Source organism: Schistocerca serialis, chromosome 4 (assembly GCF_023864345.2).
Source record: "Schistocerca serialis cubense isolate TAMUIC-IGC-003099 chromosome 4, iqSchSeri2.2, whole genome shotgun sequence".
Taxonomy (NCBI): domain Eukaryota; kingdom Metazoa; phylum Arthropoda; class Insecta; order Orthoptera; family Acrididae; genus Schistocerca; species Schistocerca serialis.
Window position 1 is genome coordinate 300,331,849 of NC_064641.1, and position 24,378 is coordinate 300,356,226.

General features: G+C 40.3%; 1 protein-coding gene across 1 annotated transcript in view; it reads right to left on the reverse strand.

The window, feature by feature from the left end:
• The window catches only part of LOC126473945 (HEAT repeat-containing protein 3), a 289,729-nt gene that overhangs the window by 159,200 nt on the left and 106,151 nt on the right, over positions 1 to 24,378 (reverse strand). The gene's annotated exons all lie outside the window — the stretch shown is intronic.

A 24,378-nucleotide genomic window follows, 5' to 3' on the forward strand; every position in this document is an offset into this window, starting at 1 on the left:
TTTTCAGCAGTGCACAGAATATTTGCCCACACTCCCCAAGCTGTTCATGCCAATTTCCTTATTGCATTATTTCTGGTCTTTAGTTTTTCTCCAGAGAGCAGCATGTATTTTTTGCGTGTGAAGGAACAGTTGACAGTAACTGCCCAGGTATTATGGATGATAGCTGTAACATATTTATTTGTTGCAAAACAAAACTTTCAGTTTTCTATTTGCTAGAGGTGGAATGCGCAACTTTCTGTTTTGGTAAGATTTGGACAGTACTCATAGCTTATAATATTCATTCAGCTGTTCAAAATCTGCCGTGAGAACGTATTCTTCTCCATTTAGATGTTTTGTTTGGTAGTTATTGCTACGCCATCAGTGTAAAGAATTTCTATGATCTCGTTACTGGCACGTTAGAAGTATAAAGTTCAAATAGAATAGGAGCTAATACTGAGACTTGTGGAAGTCAACTTTTATTTATGGATAACAACAATTTTTTAGTACTATGGGGACACACTGATTTCTCGTACTCTGCATGAGCCTGGTAAGTTTTGGATGAATAGTAGACAACCTCTATGATAGTGATCCCAAAAGCAACAGTCTCCAAGAGAGCAAACCAACAAAAAGTCTACTCATACAGAGACTGCAGAGGACCTATGGCCCCTAACAGTCTAAGATCTACAAGAGCACAAATCAGTGCTTAATAATAATTGAAGAATAAATGATAACTGTAACAGAAGAGGAGTCACTAATAAAAAACAAAAAGATCTACAACTAGATGCTACAAAAAGTAAATTGGTGAAAAGTATCTCAGATAATTTCACTAAAGCTTTTGAATTATTTTTCTGTAATTATTTATATTGCTTTGATGTTGGATTCTTGGTGAATAAAATAACCACGTTAAAGTATTGTCAAATGCATGGATAACAAAGGGCGTAAAGAAATCAGCAGAAACATTTTGAGAGCTCAATACCGCAACAAAACAAAATATAGCTTTGAAACCACACGTAAGAAGCAACACGAAGGTGTTGGGTAAAGTTATAGCAGCAGGAAAAGAGGTTGCAAATGACATGACTACATAAAAAGAACAAGAAAGTGAAATAAATTTGGAAAGTTCGTAATAAGAATGTGAGCAAAGGTAGATAGCATCCAATAAGTAATTCATAAGAAGTGAAGAAAGAACTTTTAAAGATATCAAGCAGATTGAAAACATACATAATTGCATTATATGAATGTAGTGCAAAATACAATTAAATACCAATGTAATCCCATTAACAATGTGAACGATTCCCAAAATGAAAATACCATGCTTCTGAATCCAGTGAATACAGTGGCAGTAAGAGGTAGATAACTAAAAATTAGAACATCCTGTAGTTCCAATAGTACTCCAGATGAGTTCTCAAAGAAATCAAGCTCAACATTTTCTCAGCTAACTGAGATCATCAATGTATTATTTAGTATAGGAATATTAACAAACAAATCTAAAGTAATCAGTAAAGAAGGCACTTCACCCAAATGACGGCACACGTGACATACAAAACTATGTCACTCTTATTTATCTTTTTACGCTAGTCATGCATGGCAGGTTAGCTAAGTTTTTGAATAAAAATAAAATACTACTTGACACTCAAAATCGCTTTCCACAAAAACAAAGTCTACTGAAACAGCTGCTTTGACTTTTCATCTCGAACGCTATACCTATACATGAATTCAATAGTGAGTCCTTTCTAGAGCTATCTAAAGTCTTTGATATGCTCAAACATGATCTGCTACTTAGGAAGTTGTAAATATGTATCCACAGAGTTGCCTACATCTGGTTTAAATCTTATATTTCTGGCAAGCAAATGTTACTTTGCAGGATACAGGAAAGTTATTGGTTCAAATGGCTCTGAGCACTATGGGACTTAACATCTGAGGTCATTAGTCCCCTAGAACTTAGAACTAGTTAAACCTAACTAACCTAAGGACATCACAAACATCCATGCCCGAGGCAGGATTCGAACCTGCGACCGTAGCGGTCTTGCGGTTCCAGACTGCAGCGCCCTTAACCGCACGGCCACTTCGGCCGGCACAGGAAAGTTATTATTGTATGGAGTACCTCAAACCTGTTTTTACTGAAGGACCAGGGTGTATACATGGACAAGGAAAAAAAAAAAAAATCCCAGACTTCCCGGTTGAAAATACACTACTGGCCATTAAAATTGCTACACCAAGAAGAAATGCAGATGATAAACGGGTATTCATTGGACAGATATATTATACTAGAACTGACACGTGATTACATTTCCACGTTATTTGGGTGCATAGATCCTGAGAAATCAGTACCCAGAACAACTGCCTCTGGACATAACAATGGCCTTGATATGCCTGGGCATTGATGAAAATAGAGCTTGGATGGCGTGTACAATTACAGCTGCCCATGCAGCTTCAACACGATACCACAGTTCATCAAGAGTAGTGATTGGTGTATTATAACGAGCCAGTTGCTCGGCCACCACTGACAAGACGTTTTCAGTTGGTGAAAGATCTGGAGAATGTGCTGGCCAGGGCAGCAGTTGAACATTTTCTGTATCCAGAAACGCCCGTACAGGACCTGCAACATGTGGTCGTGCATTATCCTGCTGAAATGTAGGGTTTCGCAGGGATCGAATGAAGGGTAGAGCCACGGGTCTTAACACATCTGAAATGTAACGTCCACTGTTCAAAGTGTGGTCAATACGAACAAGAGGTGACCGAGACGTGTAACCAATGGCAATCAATACCATCACACCGGGCGATACGCCAGTATGGCGATGACGAATACACGCTTCCAATGTGCGTTCATCCTGACGTCGCCAAATACGGATGCGACCATCATGATACTGTAAACAGAACCTGGATTCATCCAAAAAAATGATGTTTTGCCCTTCGTGCACCCAGGTTCGTCGTTGAGTACACCATTCCAGGTGCTCCTGTCTGTGATGCAGTGTCAAGGCCAAGGTCTCCGAGCTGATAGTCCATGCTGTTGCAAACGTCATCCAACTGTTCGTGCAGATGGTTGTCGTCTTGCAAACGTTCCCATCTTTTAACTCAGGGATCGAGACGTGGCTGCATGATCCGTTACAGCCATGCGGATAAGATGCCTGTCATCTCGAGTGCTAGTGATACGAGGCCGTTGGGATCTGGCACGGCGTTCCCTATTACCCTCCCGACGCCACCGATTCCACATTCTGCTAACAGTCACTGGATCTCGACCAATGCGAGCAGTAATGTCCCGATAAACCGCAATCGCGATAGGCTACAATCCGACATTTATCAAAGTCGGAAACGTGATGGTACGCATTTCTCCTCCTTACACGAGGTATCACAACGACGTTTCACCAGGCAACACCTGTCACCTGCTGTTTGTGTATGAGAAATCAGTTGGAAACTTTCCTCATGTCAGCACGTTGTAGGTGTCGCCACCCGTGCCAACCTTGTGTGAATGCTCTGAAAAGCTTTAGCTAATCATTTGCATATCACAGCATCTTCTTCCTGTCGGTTAAATTTGGCGTCTGTAGCATGTCATCTTTGTTGTGTAGCAATTTTAATGGATAGTAGCGCACACTTTCTCCCAGTTGAAAATATACTTTTTCCGTGTTAAGTGACAGTATACTTCTCCTCGCCCTCGGCACTGTTAAACTTATCAATCCTTAGAATGTTTATGGTTTTCTACTCAGACGTAGAATTTGCCGGCACTTTAGAAAATGAAACCCAGGGGAGAAAAACACATTTTGGAAAGATCTTTGATGTGCAGCAACATGTGCGCTGCATTTTTTCTTGTTACGGAGGTATAAATTCGAACTCCACCAAACACTGCATGTTACTTTCTGAAGCAATGAAATCGAGATTGAGACGCGCTTTTGTAAGCCAGCCATAGCTCATGTCACGTGATCTCGCCAGCTGATGACAGCATAGGACACGTGATGTAGCAACCAATAGCAAGATCACTCTTAAGTAGCGCGAACACAGAAAAAAGAAAAGTTAATCGTGGAAATTAATAGACAGTGTTGCTACAAGAAAAACAAAGCTTTCACAAATAATACTTGTCTCGAAGATTAATAAGCTGCAAGAGAAGCTAAGCTTCCACATATAATGTGGATCTTTTTGAAACATTGAGAAACATCACACAAATGTGCCAGTAAAATTTTTAATAATGACATAAATCTCTGATCTTCTGGGCTCAAAATTCTTCTAGATTGTCGTCCTCAAAGAGTTGATTTTTGAATGAGAGTCAAACGCTCTGTGATCTAAGAAATTCATCGTACATTCTCACACATAGTTGATCTTGCATAAAAGGAAATTTACTTTGAAAGTAACACTTTTCAAACCATCATTCGCAATATTTTCCCATGACCTACTAGAAATTGGTTCGTTTCAGCAGCTGCTAGAGAGCGCCAGACAACAGGTGTCACTGTGCCTGTGCAGCTACGATTACGCAGGAAACCCGCATGTTCGTACGTGTAAAACATTAAAAGATCTTGCATTATGTCATAAAAGAAACAAGACATCAAAGGATACTTCAAGAGCATCGGAATTTCGTGAACCATACTAAAATGCATAATTCGGCTTAAGGTGTACAATCGTATGTCCAGATTCTGATGTAAATTTTCTTGAGTACCAGTACTCTATTATCTCATGTTTCATTCATTATTATGGCACAATGCCAATACAAGCTAGAAGATGGAAAACGTGCACTGTAAATGCAGCCAACAGTTGAAACTAGCCAACAGTGTGAAATTAAACACTTCGTTTCAAATAAATTGATTGCCTCAGTGCAAAAGATTAATAAAAGCCAAATCTCTTTAGCAAACAGACAAAAATAACTTCATTGTTCTGCCAGGCGACTACTGCTTGACTGTCAGAAAGGTGGGAAAAAACACCTGAAACTAACAACATATTTTAGCCTTCCGTAATTATGCAAACGTATTTTAATTCATTTGGTAGCTCCCAGCCACAGAAATCCTTTTTGTTTTCACTTAATGTGAGAGCAGTAACTGACAAGGAAAAACCAAAATCACTAAACGTAAACACAGGTCCCGTGGAGACTACCCACCTCCCCACTACGGCTCAGACTGTTCTGTGCATCAGCCCCGGATCTACGATTTTCGAACCGGAGCAATTTAGATAGTGGCGCCAAGGCACACATCTGTAGCCAGAAGCGGGAGAAGGTACTACTCACACGCGATTCAACTGCGCACACGCAAGAGCCCGCCCGCATCTGCTCAGATGAATCTAATGTAAACAGCTGTCACGTCATGCTCATCGGAGGCAATTTGTTGTTAGGAAGCACTGCATATTCTTCCTAAAGCCTTTGACACACTTTGGTAGGCAGACGCTTGTATGAGCACAGTGTTCTGTTGTAGTATATGGTGCATTTCCTTTGCGACTTAAGTCGCATTTTCGTCCCCCCCCCCCCCCCCCCCTCTTGTTCATGTTTTGTTGCTGCAGTATTATTCTGCAAAAGCGGGATACAGTAATATCCTTCATTAGAGTATTGGTTCTTACCAGTCAAAATTACAAAAATTTAACTGGTAACTAAAACAATGAAATTCTCCCAGAATTCTAAAAAATTCCCGCGTTTTTCCCAGTTTTCTCCCGGACGAAAAAATTACCGGATCTCCCGGGTCGTATACACCCTGAGGACACAATAAGCCAATTGACAGCAGAAAGAGTGTGTGTGTGTGTGTGTGTGTGTGTGTGTGTGTGTGTGTGTGTGTGTAGGGGTGCGCGCGCGCGGCCCGGCCGTGGGAGGGGGATGCTCGCTCACCTCTATGTGTGTATTTACAAGACACTTATGAATATCAATCAGTGCACAGGATTATCAGAGGATCATAATCATATCTGTAGATCAAAATTTTCACCAACACTTTCAATACACAGTTGAGTCACAAAATGCAAGGCATATGTTTGTGGCGATAATTTGGTTGGTCGATTTGGAGGAGGAGACCAAACAGCGAAGTCATTGGTCCCATTGGATTAGGGAAGAATGGGGAAGGAAGTCAGCTGTGCCCTTCCAAAGGAACCATCCCAGCATTTGTCCACAACAATTTAGGGGAAACCATGGAGAACCCAAATCAGGCTGGTTGGATGCGGGTTTTAACTGTCACCCTCCTGAATGAGAGTATAGTGTGCTAACCACTGCGCCACCACGCTCAATGATGATTTGGATAAAATGTTATTCCCACAAGGCAAAAACCAAAATGCTTTGATTGCAGAAAGACATCAGTAACTGCTGAGACAGCAAGTGTCAGTTTCATGATTCAAATTTATTCCGTACATCAAATTAATCACGCTCAAAACCAAAACCTAATTCAAGAGGGCATATCTTGCTGATTCAATGCAAACATGTAAGAGAGATATTCTTAATATTATGAAAAGGGTAGATTGTTACGACCCCCCCCCCCCCCCACACACACACACACGTGCGTGCACGCTCACTACTTGGGCCTTTTACACCCGACCACGTGGATAGAAAACAGACCAGTATCCTATGCTAAATGTAACTTATAATTTTCAAGACAGTTTTTACAATACTTTATTCACAAATTTGATAACTGATTTTTTTCCAATGAAGATTTTAGTATGCTGCTCCTTATTTAAGGAATTAAAAAAGTTACAACAAAATGTATTTTATGGAATACATAAATAAAAATGGTTAGCACTGCACTGAGAATGAACTTTAAATTACTATTTAGTCTGAATAATAGCTAACATTAGAATGGGAGGAATAGCCAGTCTTATCATGCCTTTGCCTTTGATTGCACCCTTTACTATGCACGCTACTTCACTTCGAGGTAGATTATTCTTATGGAAGTTAACAGCATGTTTCCAGGCACTCTGCTGAGTAGTTGTTTACATTTCATGCAGAGTACTTCAGTGGCTGATCCAGCCATCGTCTTAATGTGCTGCAAGTTTTGCTGCTGTGTGTTCTCATGCCTGGACTCCAACCAATCTGGTCTATTTAGAGTCCAGGCACTGAGTACACACAACAGCAAAACCTGCAACACCTGAAGAAGATGACTTGGTCGCTCGTGGGAACACTGTGCACAAAATGAAAACAATTCGGCAGAGTCCTGGAAGCACACTACTAATCAACTGTGCTGAGAAACCCTGAGATATCACATCTTATGAAAGTAATGGAAACATTTGCTATCACCTCCCATCAGCGGAAATTACTCTGACTAATCACCCGTAAACAAATAGGTTACTATCAGAGACCTCTGTCTATTTGTTCAGCACTTTTTGTATGTTATATGAGTAAAAGTAATTGCAGTAAATAAAGCCTATTAGCTGTGGGCGACTGGTGGCATCACTACTTGGTCGATGGTTGTGCATGCGTACAACACGCCAAGCTACCATTTTCTCTTAGCACTATGACCCTTCAATTGGTTGGTTACTACAAAACAGGGAACACTGTAGAGTCTACTTGTGGTTCATTATGACATTGTTAAGCTCTTAAATAAATATGAAAACGTCAATAACATTGAGTGTTTTAATAAATAAAAGTGTGATATTTCTTGCTTTACATTCACACTTTTAATGTGACAAGCTCTCACGAATGCATGGCACACACAGCAATATAGGGCACATAGCACAAACGCTTGGTGATATCAGAGCGGAAGTGAGATGTCTTGTGTGGACCAGGTGACAAGTAGCGATGTGCTAATGTCAAATTTTGGTGTGCGCAGAATATCCACCTTATTTGTTATCTGGAACTAGTATTCCAAGTGTGTTATTTACCTGGTTACATTGCACCAATCATGCAAGGTACACAGAAGCACAATACACAGTTATAAAACTGTGAAATGCTGAACATACTGCGACCACATATGTATCAGTACCATGTAAATTCACTGAGTTTCATGAGGATGAGAAATGTGCTGATGGACAAATCTTGGAAAAGGAAACCAACTGCACTAGCATAAAAAGGAGATAAATTCCCAAGAAAATTACGTACCACTTAGTCAGCTAATACATTTGAGGCACTTTTCATCATATTGTGCACTCACACTAATTATATTGTTATTAATTGTGGGCAAACTACGATACAAATTACAGCAACACCCTTCAGAGCACTTTTGAGAACTTTTAACGCTTCAGTTGTGGATGATGGTTGACTGTTAAAAAGTTTTTCCATGAGTTAGCCACAGTTGAACCTTGTTACTCACTTGGTTTAACAAGATATCAAGACTTGTATTTATTTGCAGCTGTTAGTTCACTACGGACATATAATTTTTTTTGTGTCAGCAACAGTTAGAACATGGGTTTGTTTTGTGGTGCAACAAACAGTCAGGACCCAAATAAACACTGATTTACTTGGCACATCAGCACTCAGAACTTCGAAATTTTAGCATTATTATCTACACTATGTAGGGGCCCATGAGTTAGTCTACAGACTTTAACATTTGTTACCACTTCGCTACTGATATCAACCTACAATCACAGCAGGCACAAGTTAACAATCTTTTATAAAATATGATTAAATAATCTTTCAATTTAATTACAAACAAATTGCATCAGTGAAGGGCCAAGATGGTATAAATAACTGTAGCTATTATTTATTTATACAAATATAACAAATTGGGAGCAGCAGATGCAACCAAACCCCCAGACAGAACAGAGCCACAGACAGCAGTTTGGTTGCACTCTAGTTCAACCATACCTCAGGGGGACTACAATTCATGAAAATCAGCTTTGTATGTAGCACTGCAACACGTTCAAATAGAAACTTAGTAGGTTATTTTTATTTATCTATCTTACTATTAGTCACTGTTGTTATTAGTCATTAATAAATATTTTTCAAAGTGTGGATGACTGCAGACTAACAGTTGTGGCGTTTATTAACATAGTGTGATGATCAATTTTCCTCCCCCCCCCCCCCAAAAAAAAGGGGGGGGAGTTTTTGTTCCACATTGATTCACATTACATATTTTTTTATGTAGCCACTGAATTGGCCATTTTGACTTTCAAAAATAACTCAAACATTTGTCATTAGCACTTTTAAAGTTAAACAGATTAAAATAAAAAACCTCTAGTCAGTTGAGTAATTTACAGAAGACATTTCCACAGTTTCTTAAGCCTTTGGTTTTTCTAAAGTGCAAGGAGAAAAAAGTTCTATGTAGGATATTATTCTTTCAAATGACTAATCCCCTATGATAAGTGAGCTATTATTCAAAAGTTGTGCAATCAATCAACTGACCAGGTCATGAAACAGGTATCAGTAGTGACATCATATGGCAGTGCAACACGGTGGAATCCATTTTGTTTGTTACGTAAACAAAGTAGTGATTGTGAGATCTGTCACCTACAAGTTGACCTGTTCATTTGCATACCTGATTCAGAACTTTTGCACTGTCTTATGTGCGTTTGTCATCTTCAATGCTAATGTGAAGATAAAAAAAGTTGCAGGTCTATTAACAGTAAGTGTTTCATAACTACTAGCATGAGTAGTAATTGATCAATGAGTACTTTCAATGATCTCTCAGACTATGCTTCCAGATTATATCACCAGTTATTGCATAAATTAACTAAATACATATAGATACTTTTGGGAAAATGTGTATATTTACACTGTAACATGTAGTGTAACAGGACACCATGGATGAAGTCCAGTTCTGCTATATGAAGAACTGTCACATCAGCTAAAGATGTTCACAATGTTTTAGTAAAACAGAGGGGTCAAATATCAACAGATCTACTGCATGTATCTGTTCCTACAGAGAGGGTATATGAGGAAAGACATAGCAACAGTGCGCGGAAGCCAGGAGAATACTGACTACTTGCTGAGCGTCTGGTATGCAGTCCATGGACCCAGATAATGTGCAGAGAATAAGTGGGATTATGACATCTCTTAGGAGAAAAACAATTGATGTTTTTTGATTGTAATGTAAGAAAGCTTCTGTATTACTGTGAGATCAGTAGCACTCTTGTTTGAGTTCTCATAGAGAAAGAATGGTTGGTTGGTTGGTTGGTTTGTTTGTTTAAAAAGGGGGGGGGGGGGCGGGGGAGAGGAACCAAACTGCTAGGTCATTGGTCCCTCATTCCGATTAAAATAATTCCATAAAGGTGGGAGTAAAATAATCGAAACATAAAAAACACAGCTGGAAGAAAGGGGAAAACCAAAAGAATGACAGAAGAGAAACAAACACTAAAATGGACAAAATCGGACAAGTAAACTACAGACACATGCAAGAAACACGAGAGCAGATTACCATGGCTGGCTGACCATGAGAATAAAAAGGAGAACCCAGTCACTTTGCAACACATTAAAACCTCCACCATAAAAGAACTAGGGTGGAGGACACAGAGGGACAAAGGACATTTGCTAAAACTTAGATCAAATGATAAAACCCAACCTCACGAGTAAAATGTAAAACTAAAGATGCTGTTGAGGCATTGTCGCCCAATGCCAAAGGTATGGTGCTCCAAAAGTTAAAAGTCCGCCACAAAGCGGGCAGTCCAACAAGAGGTGGAAAACCGTCATTTGTGAGCCACAGTGACACCGAGGTGGGTCCTTGCAACGGAGGAGGTAACCATGTGTTAGCCACGTATGACCAATGCAGAGCTGGCAGAGGACAACTGATTCCCTGCGAGAGGACCGCATGGAAGACTTCCACATATTCATAGTCTCCTTAATGACACGCAGTTTGTTGAGCGTACTGTCATGCCATTCTGTCTCCCAAAGCCGAAAAACCATACAGCATAAGACAGAATGCAGGTCAGTTTCGGAAATGTTCATCTCCAGAATCGGTTTCCACATAGCCTGTTTGGCCAGCCTGTGGCCAAGATCATTGCCTGGGATTCCGACGTGTCCTGGGCATAGATGGACTCCTGAATGGGTGCTACCAAAGGATGGCGAGGGTAGCACAGGTCGATAGTTTGTAGGCTGCTAAAGGAGTCAGTACACAGGAGAAATGACTTGCCAGGGCACGAGTGGATGTGCTCAAGAGCATGAGATATGGGCACCAGCTCTGCAGTGAAAACACTGCAGCCATCTGGCAAGGAGTGCTGTTCAATGTGTTCTCTATAAACATACACAAAGCCTACGGGACCATCAGCCATCAAGCTGTCTGTGTAAACCACTTCATGGCCCCGGTACATGTCAAAAGTGGAGAGGACATCATAGCGGAGAGCCGCAGGGTTAATGGAGTCCTTAGGGCCATGAGAAAGGTCCAGAAGAATCTGCGGCCTAGGTGGACACCATGGAGGTGTACATGAATGGACCTCTAAGAGAGGTGGGAATGGGAAGGACTCCAGTTCACACAGAAGGGACAGGACATGAACGGGAAGGGACAGGACATGAACGGCAACCATAAGCCCTGACCTGGGTCACTGATGCGGGAGATGAACAGCTGTGGTTGGGTAAAAGGAGATGGTAATTTGGATGCGCAGGAAAACTACAAACGTGTACAATGTAACTGGCGAGCAGTTGTGCATGCCTAACCTTCAATGGAGGGACTGGCCTCCACCAGGACACTGGTTACTGGACTACTTCTAAAATCTCCTATCACTAGGCGAATGCCACAGTGGTGCACTGGTTGGAATAAACGCAACGCTGAGGGCGCCGCTGAACCGTAAACCACACTCCCATAGTAAAGGCGGGATTGAACAAGGGCTCTGTAGAGCTGCAGCAGCATAGCGTGATCTGCACCCCAGTTGGTGCTGCTCAGGCAGCGGAGGGCATTGATGTGCTGTCACCATTTCCGCTTAAGCTGACGAAGGTGAGGTAGCCAAGTCAATCAGGCATCGAAAACCAGCCCTAAGAATCGATATTTCTCCACTACAGTGAGTGGATCATCACTAAGGTAAAGTTCTGGTTCTGGATGTATGGTGCAACGCCAATAGAAATGCGTGACACACGACTTCACAGCTGAGAACTGCAGTGGGCTAGAGCCCATGACTGTGCCTTATGGATGGCTCCCTGTGGGTACTGCTCAGCAACACCAGTACTGGAGGAGCAGTACAAAATGCAGAAATCATCTGCATACAGAGAAGGTGAGACCGATGGCCCTACAGCTGCTGCTAGACTGTTAATAGCCACTAAAAAGAGAGAGAGGCACTCAATACGGAGCCCTGCAGAATCCCATTTTCCTGAATACGGCGGGAACTATGGGAGGCACCAACTTGGACATGGAAAGTACGGAGCGAAAGGAAGTTTTGGAAAAGATTCGGAAGCGGGCCCCTGAAACCCCACTCGTTCAATATGGCAAGGATATAATGTTGCCCAGGTCGTGTTGTATGCCTTATGCAACTCAAAAGATACAGCAAACAGATGTTGGCGTCTGGAAGAGGCTGTTCGGATGGCAGACTCGAAGGACACATGATTATCTGTGGTAGAGCAATCCTGGCAGATGCTGCCCTGACTTGGAATCAGTAGGGCAAGTGACTCCAGGACCCAACCCAACCGCCGACACACCATACCTTCCAGCAGCTTACAAAGAAAGTTGGCGAGGCTGATGGGCTGGTAGCTATCCGATGGGCTGGTAGCCCAGATTTTGACCGAGTTTGAGCACCAGGATGATGGTGCTCTCCTGCCGTTGTGACAGAAAGAGAAAGAATGTATTAGCATCACATTAATGGACAGAACCGTAAGTTATGCAAGAAACATCTGGAAAAGGATGGCTGGAAGTGAAACTGTGTTCATTCATCATTTTATAATTCAGTATAAGTCGTCAGTCAGAAAGCTTTGCCAATTTCCTGCAGCAGAGAAGATGCTTTGGAGAAGTCTGCAAGGGTGTGACACAGCATAGCTGGTCCACAAAATTCTACATGGTGACAAAATTACAGCCAAGTCAGATTCATCAAGAAAGAGGTAATTCTTTAACAGGACACTGTGGTGCACTGTACTGGATGCAAGTGAAATAGTACCGGGTGATACCAAACTAAACTAAGCCAACTAACACGATCAAAACCCAAATGGATATCACATTTATATTTTGTTGCTGTACACAAATATATTGAAAATCCTTTCTCAGATACTAAAAATGCCACGGTTCTGTTGTACAGCTGTCTGTAAAAATAATTACAACTTACAAAATAAAACAGCAAGTGCAGAGAAAAATTCTCACTGACTTCTCGAAGTTAAAGAAGCCTATAATACACACAAAGCATTTTAGCAAAGAGTGCATAGTAGAAATTGAACAGTTTATAGTTGATGGAAAAATAAAGACATTTATAGAGGGTTATCCAAAGCTGAAATCAGATGCAGGGCCATCAATTTTCCCTAAATAGTTTCTGAGTGTTATCCACATCAACAAGAAACAGTGGTGCTGTATTAAAAGTGAACAAAAATAGTGCCGTATTTTACTGATATTAGTGATCAAATACCCACCATTACTGGACCAGTAACTGTTAAAACTGATCTTAGTGTCCCCCTTTCCTTCAGGAAGTATAAAACTCTGCAGCTTAAAATGTCGAACAGTTGTGTCACAAAATCTACGCATGCCTTGGATAGCTGAATTGAATATATTGAGGCTACAGTGCCTAAAGAAGACGCCTAAAGAAAAAAAATTTTGTAATTCAACACAGTGAATATGTTAGAAGAGTTATTCTTTCCTGTGATAGATGTTCACAGCTGCAACTGATTATGGAACAAATCCAGTTTTTAGATAAGAATGACAAGTTGCAGATACAATGGGATAATATTATTATTGGCAGGTACCATCAGCATTTGCTGCTGTGAACAAGAATATTATCTGCACTTGATAAGTCCATGTGAAATGTAACAAGGCTGATAGCCAAATTTGATTTCAATAGTTTAAATGTAGATGGTAGCATAGAGTATCTGAAGATTTAAAAAGAAAGTTTTGAAAGATAATGCACATGTTGTAAGTGGGCTTCTGGATGAAATTTGCATTGAGCTTCATTTAATCTGTAAAGGATATACAATATACAGTGCTAGCAAAAGTGATGATAAAGTAGCTAAAACAGATCAGGTTTCCATGTTATCAAGTGTGTTTTTTTTTCTTCAAAATTTAAGGATTTTGTGATTATTATAGCTGTTAGCAATATAACTGCTCCTCAACTAACAGTGTGCTATTACATGTAATTAATTAAGTAGAGAAAGGTGGATTCACTGTGTTAGCTTCAGTATCAAATAATAATAATGCAATACATTGAATAGCTTACGAGATACTTATTCCTTATGGTGTACTGCAGCCCTGTGTTGCACATCCTATTGAGAGTAGTAGAATGATTTTTCTAATTTTTGACACTGTACATACACTGAAATATTTCCGTAACTGGTCTCCTAAACCTGAGAGCTTGCTAGAGTTTCCTGATTTTGACGATTTTGAATTTATAGTTATTGCAGCTTTTGAGTATTTGAAAGTAATGAACAAAAAAGAAAATGGCTCATTAGTAAAACAGTCATTTGCCATCATTTAAGGCCCCATTTCCTTAAAATATTCAGAAGCAAAATGTTAACCTAAAGTTTTTGGTGAAAGAACAGTAGCTACTTTAAAGGCGCTAGCTCCTAGGGCGTGGAAATTTCATGGTCAGAACACACAGCATCAGTCATGCAAATCATTTGTTAGTGGTGGCTCATATGAATGTCAGAGATATATGATGCTGAAAGATTCAACAACCACTACAGACAACTTATTAGGGTAAATAGTTCCTTACAGTTGGACTTTTTACTGGAGGTAGAGTGTTCTTAGCAGCCAGTCCTTATGCTCTCAGATTTTTCAGTCATTAAATGGTACTCGAAGCATTTTTACTCTTGATTCCACATGTAGTTTAACATTACAAAACAGATTACGTATCACTGAGTAAGTTTCAGAATGACAATCTGGAAGGTAGATTTTGCTGTTACTGTCAACTCAATGGGGCAAATTACTATGCAATATATGTCCAAATATTTGAGAGTGAAAAACAAATCAAGACTCATAAGATACGCTGCTGATTAATTCTTTGAATAAAAAGGACTCAGCTTCCTGGTTCTGGAACGTATGATAAATGTGCGAAAGTTTACAAATAATCTGTGGTGTTATGGGAGAATTTTGAAATATCAAAGATACCAGAAAGCTTTCTGTCTGCACTGATTTACATATTTCGTCATGCTGTAAAGAAGGAAATATTTCTTAAAGTAACAGTAAACAGTGAGATTTGCAGCTCTTGGTTGCAATATGGTGCAATACAATATGGAAGTTGGATTATCCATTGCAAATGATTTCACTGCAGACTATGACCATGGAAAGTTGACAGTTCCTCTGAGAATGCTATTATGATGCCTACTCTTGCTTGGTTTATGTTGAAAGGTATACTGTATGTGTACCGGTAGTTTCTTTGGTGATTTACATCAACTTCCTGTTTTGCACAAAATATTTAGTCAAAGTCTGGAGAACTGTTGTCTTGTTGAGGGTCGTTTAGGTAATATTTGTAAATGCCAAACAACTCTGGGGGCCTATTGCAAAAAGCATTAATTTCTGATCATGTGAGGTAATGAAAAAGAATTTGAGCAAGAATATCATTGACGCTGCAACAAGCAAATGAAATGGCGAACACCTGAGGACAACACAGAATATTTTTATGTAATTTTCAGTAAATAAATACTGTGTAATGGAGTGAGATTGACCTTCGAGGATGAGCTTGACCTTGGTGGGTGAGACTGATCACTGTTCAACTTTCTATTTGAAAATAAATTTCAAGCTAACAAGTACAACTATTTCTCATTCTCCATGTTGGCAGTATTTTTATTTTGTCTTTGGGAGTGATGTCCAGCATGGATGCCAAGTGATGCTTACAGTTTGGAGGGAAGCACATGTTGAAGTTCAGTGAACTTTTTTTATGTTTCTACTGACCTATTTATGAAAGCATGCAAGTTAATTTGGCTTTAGGTGTACTGCTGTTCAAATATTACCTTGAAAATTGTTATTCCTTGGTTATTTGACACTGTTTATTAATACTTTCATGACAAATAAGTTTTCTAAGTATAACCTATAAAACAGCATGGGGTGAGATTGATCATGGTATTATAAAAAATTCTCTGCTGAATAAATATACAGGATATAATATTGGGATCCCTGAAATATCTGAAAGTTTTACTATTACTGGTAGTGCAAATACAGAATGTTTACACTTCCTTGCTTGTTTTGTTACAGACAGTGATTTAAAACAGAAAGAATATATAAATGTGACCCGGGTTCTAGGGTGTATGGTCATTTCTCGGAATCCCAGGTTGAAGCAGCTTTAAAAATGTGACAGAGCAATAAGTCACAGAGGAAAGCAGCTGCAAAGCACAAATTAACATATGGTACTTTATATAACAAGTACCATGGACTTAGAATTTAAAGAATCTGATGCTCAGACAGTGTTTACCCAAGCTGAAGAAGTAGCATTTTTGACAGCTCTTTTAAGTGTGCCTCCTGGGGATTCCCATCAACTCCTTTAGATTTAAGAATGTTTGTTAAATCTTTCCTGGATGAACAAGGCAGTGTGTGCACTAAATTTGGGTTAGTAGAGTATCACAGTAATATAAACATTTTGCAGGGCTGCGACTAGCATCTAACATTATAGTGTCCCATGATAGTGTCTCACCTGAAATAGTCATCCCATACTTTGACAATCTGAAAGAGACTTTTGTTGATGTGCCTCCAGCTAACATATTCATGTATGATGAAAGCAATGTCAGTGATGACCCTAGAAAGCCTATAGTGATCTACAGACATGGAACCAAGTACCCCAAAAAGTCTGTAGTCACTCCAAATCATCAACAACCATTATAATATGTGGCTCAGCAGCTGGTGACTTGCTCCTTCCTTCCAACATCTATAGAAGCCAGCATCTCCATAAGTTTTGGTTAGAGGATGGCCGGGCCCAAAGGTCATCCTTGCCGCACCAAGTCATGCTGTGCTTATGGGCTCGCTACAATTGAACATCACATAATGATGGACTGACAACGCAACATTTACCAACTGGTTTGAATCATCATTTTTGCCACATACCAAATATTTGGATTGCGTAAAGTTCTTGGTGACAATCTGGAAACCCACTTCAGCCCAGCAGTATTCAGACTCTGCAAAATAAATAGCATAAAATTCCTTTGTATGCCATCAAATGACACAAATCTCTCTGAGCCTCTCGATGCGGCCTCCTCCTGGCCCACGAAGATGGCATAGTGGAACATGCTCAATGGATATAAGGCAAGTCATGGAAACACTGGCCTACCAAAGAAAGACTTTCCATCATTACCGGCCCAAGCCATAAAGACTGAAGTTTCTCCTAAAACAAAGCAGCAGAGAAAGGTGGAGTTAAATACATTGTTATTGCAGGATTTTCAAAATGAGGGTTGGTACCATTTAACCCTCAGCATGTACTCCAGAAACTGCCCACGGAAAGTTAAGATACACAGAATCTACAAGAAAAACTAAATGACTCCCTAACAGAGTTTCCGAACAAAAGGCATTATGGTGATGAAACATCTGCTTCTGTGTCCCGTGTCGTGGAAAAAGATTGATGGTTGAGGCCGGCAAGAGTGTCACTGTAGATAGCAGTGATAATGAACATGAGGTATCTATTACTGAGGAATAAGATGATGATCAGATGGCAGCTGAAAGTCAAGAAGAACTACTGTTTCCAGTACAAGCCAGAGTTAGCAGATGAAAATTACAGTTCCAGTAATGGTAATCTGCAGGATCGTACATTTGTATTGGTGACATTCTTAGGGAGTAGTAGGAAACAATACAGAGCTTTGATTTGCTTGCATTGTTCAGGAAGTGCTGGACGAAGGGGAAGTAAAAGTGATGGGAATGAGAAAAACTGGTGATTCCTGGAAAGTGTTCCACGCTGAAGAAGATTATTTACCTGTAGTACGAAGGACAATTTACTGGCTCTACCAGTTCCTTCCATTGCAGGTGGTGATCATCTCAAGTATACCCTTACAATGAAGATTAACATTAAAGAATGTTGAAAGGAACTCAATTTGTGTAGGCTAAAATTGTTTGGGTTTTATTTACTGTACTTTACTTTGTTTTTATTTCATGTAAATGCATACACTGAGCCGAATGAAAATTTATGCCTACTGCAGGAAAGCACAGCTACATTTGAAACTAGTTTTTACGGTCCCCTATCAAGAAATACCTATATTAAGTACATATTTAATCAGAACTTTAAACACATTTATTCTTTCAATTAATCTCATCCCATTTACTTTTCTACTATATCACAGAGCTGGCTTGACCAAAACACAAGGTTAACACTGATCACTTTTGGTCACTAGTACTGCAGTTTCATGCTATAAAAAGGATGTGTTCTGTCTCACTTCAAATCATGTTTAGGATTGATAACCCATATTCAATTTTTTATACTTCATGGCTAATGAAGAAAAACACAACAAGAGCTTTTTTTTAATCCCTTCAACTTGCTTTAATGAATGGTAATTTTTAATCTGATAAATTGAACACCCTTAAGCATTGGTGATCAAAACTCTAATAGAAATGATCGATCTCACCCCATTTCATGGAATGTAAATGCCATATTTTTTTCAGTCATCCCATCCCACTGCCTCTTTATAAAAATTTCGAACTATAAAGCTCCAAGAATCTTATGTAGAAGTAGCAACTTGCTGCTAAAGATTTCAGTTACGTCACAACTGAAGCAGTTAATAAAACTGATGTACTTTTTGCTTCAAGAACAAATAATAATCTTGAAACAGCTAATTCATTTATCTTTAATTTAGTGCAGCCCATAGACTGCTAGCAGCTGTTGTCCGGCCAACAGAACTCCTCTGCAATGTGCGTCCAGGCCAGTATTTTTAGTCAGACTATGGTAGTGTCAAGAAATGTCCACTTTCAGAACCCCATACACAGGCACACAATTCTTCTGACTCGTCCACCAATGAGCGGGTGTGCCTCCACCCGTGTGTGTGTGTGTGTGTGTGTGTGTGTGTGTGTGTGTGTGTGTGTGTGTGTGTGAGAGAGAGAGAGAGCTGGTTGGGGCTGTGCAATGGGGAAGCACAGCCAAAGTACTAAGGTGTCACTCTTGACAGGCATCTAACACGCTGACAACACATCGAAGAATTGAGGGGAAGAGCACTGGGAAGGCTACGCCACTTCTACCCACTGCTAAAGCCTTGGAATTATTCTGTGCAAAATGCTAATGATTTCAGTTTTAAAGTATTCAGCAGCTATCAGAGGAAACATAGCCAATAAATATATCAATCGCCTACTGCCGTTGCAAATGGTGGTAGTCTCTTAGTAGATGGAACAGCTCACCTTTGAAAGATGTTAAGCTGAATGGCCCGTGACTTTTATGACGGACATAGATGATACAGAACTAACAAATCCATAAACTGGGTGCTAGGCACACACAACACTGCCAGGTGCCATACCTGCTGGCGGAATACATTCTTACATCACAGTAATTAATTTCCCCTTGTGTTTTACGCCAATACAAGAAAGACCAGCCAAGAAGACAAAAAAGGACTAGGTCACATTAATGTATGAACAAAAACAGCAAACGGGGCTAAGTCTTCATTGAATACTGGGAGACTGAAGCACATGCAAACTGTAAGTGCTACACACTAACCAACAGTCTTGAAGGAGTAAATGGTTTCGCATAAAGCAGTGTGCTAGTGTAGGGATAACTGAATTTAGAGCTTCAGGCTCGAGGGAGTGTAGCTGTAATTGTTCTGTCATTGGTTATAACTTCACATACAGCAACTCCCCTCCTGAAACGAAGTTCTTGTGGCTTTCAACTTAAAAGCAACATGCAACCAGACAGAAGCCTGAATCACATCACTAATGAGGGATACAGCTGATGGTAAGCAACTGACTCCTGCAAAACATTCTCACATTTCTAGTCATCATTTCGTCAATGGTGCGTCCACATGAGAATCCAACAGCCAAGGATATCTAACAAGATTGCACGACACCAAAATTATTTGGCTGGAGGTTTCAATAGATAATACTACTGCAAGAGTTTCTGTATATCTTCAGAATTCACACTGGAGAAAATTAATTAGGTGAGTCTATATTTCAAATCACACATATTGGTTAATTTATAGCATCTGTAAATGGCGTAAGGTTACTGCCTTTCAACTAAAAATATTGAGCATGCTTTATGCTGTGAAACATTTCTTGAACCTATTTACACTCTTACATAAGGGGGACGGAAGGGGGGGGGGGGGGGGGGAATCGCAACACCAAGAACAACTTAAGTGCAACATAAACAAAAGTTGATAGGAGTGTTTCTACATCTGAAAGATGTGTATTCAAATTTCATGCCAGTTGTATAATAGTAGTGCTAGTACTGCCACCACGGAGATGCAAATCAGGTTTGTTTTAAGTACATGCTGTAAAGCTCATGGGCATTAGTTAACTCTGAGACTGGATGTGGTGAGTTGATGTTTGCCAACTATGATGCCTTTAAGGTGGCAAAGAAGCCATCATCAACTCCTCATTGAGTTTCAAAGAGGTAAGGTAATAGGGCTACGGCAAGTTGGTTGTTCCTTTTGTGATATTGCAGAAAAACTTAGCAGGAATGTAGTTACTGTACATGACTGCTAGCAGTGGTCGTCATGAAAATGTACAGTCACAAGAAGACCGGGATCCTGATGGCCACATAGCACTACCGAATGGAAGACCATTGTGTTTAGCGTATGGCACTGGCACATCGTACTACATCTGCAGCAGCAATTCGAGCAGCAAGTGGCACCACAGTGACACAACCAACTGCATTCCACTGATGCCAAACCAACACTATTTGTGACTTCACTGCTGTCAAACAAGACCTCATTTGAGGGTAGGGTGGAGGTCTGTTGTTTTTATGATGAAAATTAGTTCTTCCTCGGTGATAATGATGAGGAGGCCAGCTAAAGACCTGCAACCAACTTCTTGTGCGCTAGACACATTGGAAACGCATCTGGAGTTATGTTCTGGGATGCAATTTTGTATGACAGTGGGAGCACTCTTGTGGTTATCCAACACACCCTGACTGCAAATCTGAGTGTCAATCTAGTGATTCGACCTGCTGTGCTGCTATTCATGAACAGCATTCAACGGGGTGTTTTCCAACAGTATATCATTCACCTATATACTGTTGTCATAACCCAACATGCTTGGTCACCAGATATGTCTCCAATCACTCACACATAGGATATCATCAGATGAAAACTGTCACCCACAAACAGCATTAATCGTTCCTGTGCTGACAGATCAAGTGCAAATCCAGCCCACAAACTGACATATGACACCTGTACAAAACAATGCATGCACGTTCGCACTCTTGCATTTAACTTTCTGGCAGTTAAACTGGTTATTGATGTACCAGCACTTCACATTTTCAATGGCTTTCCTGTAACCAGTGATCTTGCAATGTTAATTGTTTAAATATGTTACCTAGAGAAACGTATTTCCAAAATTTCATTACTCTATGTGAAGTATTTTCTGGTGCTACATTATTTCTTTTGTGTCAGTGTATTTGTGGTATCTGACCTTTTGGGTATGTCCGAAAGAACAGACACAATATGTAAGGCTTATGAGAATTTGGGCTGGACAGAAGGTGTGCCGAGGTGGTTAAGAGAAATGTTCTAGGGAAGTGGAGCTTCTGGGTTCGAGTCCTGGTTTGGCACAAATTTTTATATGTTGCTGTTACCTGTACTGTAATGTCTGCAATCAGCCGAGATCTGAAAATTTCTCACATTTCTTGAACTGTTTCAAATTTGCAGCACAAACTGCAACGAAAACAACCTGAGCCTCCCCTTTCATGAACTTGCAGTCACAAATGCCCCATTTGTACACTTCCTATAAGCTTTCTCGTAATGGAGATCGAGTTGAGGTACGGAGAGGCCAACATGTGTTACACACACACACACACACACACACACACACACACACACACACACACACACACACACACACACAGAGAGAGAGAGAGAGAGAGAGAGAGAGAGAGAGAGAGAGAGAGAGAGAGAGAGAGAGAGAGAGAGAGAGAGAGAGAGAGAGAGAGAGAGGGGGGGGGGGGGGGGGGTGAATCATGCTAATCACCAAATGTTACGCATGTCAAAGATTCTGAAGAACTGAAATGAATGACTTTATGAACCACAAAGCTGCACTTCTTACGACAAAAGCAACATGAAACACTACGAACATATGGCAATGAGGGCTTATCCATAAACTCGAGGTATTGGTTTTGGAAGTTGTTCTTTCCATCACGCACTATTAACTTATGGAAAAGATGACTGTAGAGGGGGCGCGGGGTTTATTGGCATACACTAGATACCCTCCACAACTCTCTATCAGATATCCTATGTCATTCAGATGTAGATGTAAAACATTGACTTAAAAAGAAGTGGATGAATGGCTACAGTTACCTGTATAAAAATATTTTATATGAACAAACATTCTGCAGGTTTTCTACACTACATAAATGCTACCTCGTGGTCTTCAATTTTCTATACTTTTTGACTAAATGGAAAATTTGTACTTTCTAAATATGAGAGAGCATGGTTGAATTCCACAGACACCTGATTGTACGTCTTCCTCCACGGTTTAGTACTTAGCTGACAATTCAGCAGTCCTACGTCATCGTACATTCCTAATGATGAATTCGGATTCTTCTTTGGTTTAGAAATTCGTCCACTAAGTCTTCAGGGGCTAAAAGTAAGCAGCGACACGTAAATACAAGCCATAGAAAGGGGTGTCAAATCTAAATGCTTGCGCCATGAGGCTGCAATAAGGCAATTAATTTTCGTCAACTTTTGTTTAAATTCTCGATGAAATAGCAAATTACATGAAAATAGTGCGATTATAAAACTGCACTCTTCTGCATATGATGAGTAATATCGGTCTACCACTGTATCTTTTGAGTTTGTTTACAGACAAACAAACCCATTGTTTTCACAGTGGCAAGCTTTCACAAAATCAGACTATCTTTTCACTGTATGAATTCTGCTTTTTTCCCCTACAAACTTCGAAGACAATGCTGAGTAATTATTCAGTTTTAGAAGGCAAGCTATATACCTTGGTACTTCTTACTCTAATCAACTCGTTAGTTGATATGAGGCACCATACAAGTGGTTTTCCCAAAATACAACAGTGCTATAAAAAACTTCTGAAGTTTAACGGAGCGACAACAGATTTTGGCATGGTGTCAGTAATCAGGAAATATCACGATCACAACAACCAAATTTCAAAAATCGGAACTCCACGAACGATCGCGGTTCGCTCTAATCGACAAACGGACAGGAATTGCGTTGTTGCCGGTTGCAAGCGAGAGTTGCGGTACGCTCGCAAACGTGCTTTGCGCTTGATGTAAGTGCCTATCCTACAAATTATGTCTCTCACTTGTTTCTGCAGTATTTGACGCTTACCGCCGCCATCAGCCATTACAAGTCGCAACAACTGGAATACAGATTCACTAAATAACTCGCTATGATCACGTTTAACGCTCGTATTGGGCAGAGCGCTTACAGCACTACTGAACGTTCATTGGTTGCCGGAGGATGCTTGACGTAAGTGCGCATAACGAGAGAAAACTCTAACGCCATCGTTTCTGACCCCAACTGTAGTAGTAATGCACTACCAAAAGCAGCACAGAAAGTACACACACACACACACACACACACACACACACACACGGAGAAATGTACTGAAAATACCATCTTCCTCCTGAAAACTTCCAGCTTCTAATCCCAAAAACCGAATAAGATATCAAGGTAGGTCAAGTTTATTTGGATAACTTGTGTTCCAATATCACGAACTTCCTACAGAACAGGAATAGACGTATAACGTTAATACAGGCGAATCCGTGACGATATAATTCTATCAAAAATTTGTTATGAGCGCGATGTTACCGGTACATCTGCTCTGGCACTGTGGAATAAAAACATGAGAATTACTTCTACATAGGTAGCGAGTTTATATAGCAAGACAGAATCAAGGAAGAAACCCGAAGCACGTCAGCTCACATGAAAGAGCCAATATCTTCAATAAAAGATCTATACTGATATCATATACTGATATGAAAACTAAGTTCCTGAAATCGTACGCTCTAGAACAACACAGTATGGTAGCGAAACAAGGACCATCGGAATCATTTTAAATGTAGTACTACGAGGTGCATTCAAGTTCTAAGGCCTCCGATTTTTTTTTCTCCGGACTGGAAAGAGATAGAAACATGCGCATTGTTTTAAAATGAGGCCGCGTTCATTGTCAATACGTCCCAGAGATGGCAGCACCGTACGGCAGATGGAATTTTACCGCCAGCGGCGAGAATGAGAACTGTTTTAAATACTTAAAATTGCGACGTTTTCCTTACTTGAACAGCGTGCAATCATTCGTTTTCTGAATTTGCGTGGTGTGAAACCAATTGAAATTCATCGACAGTTGAAGGAGACATGTGGTGATGGAGTTATGGATGTGTCGAAAGTGCGTTCGT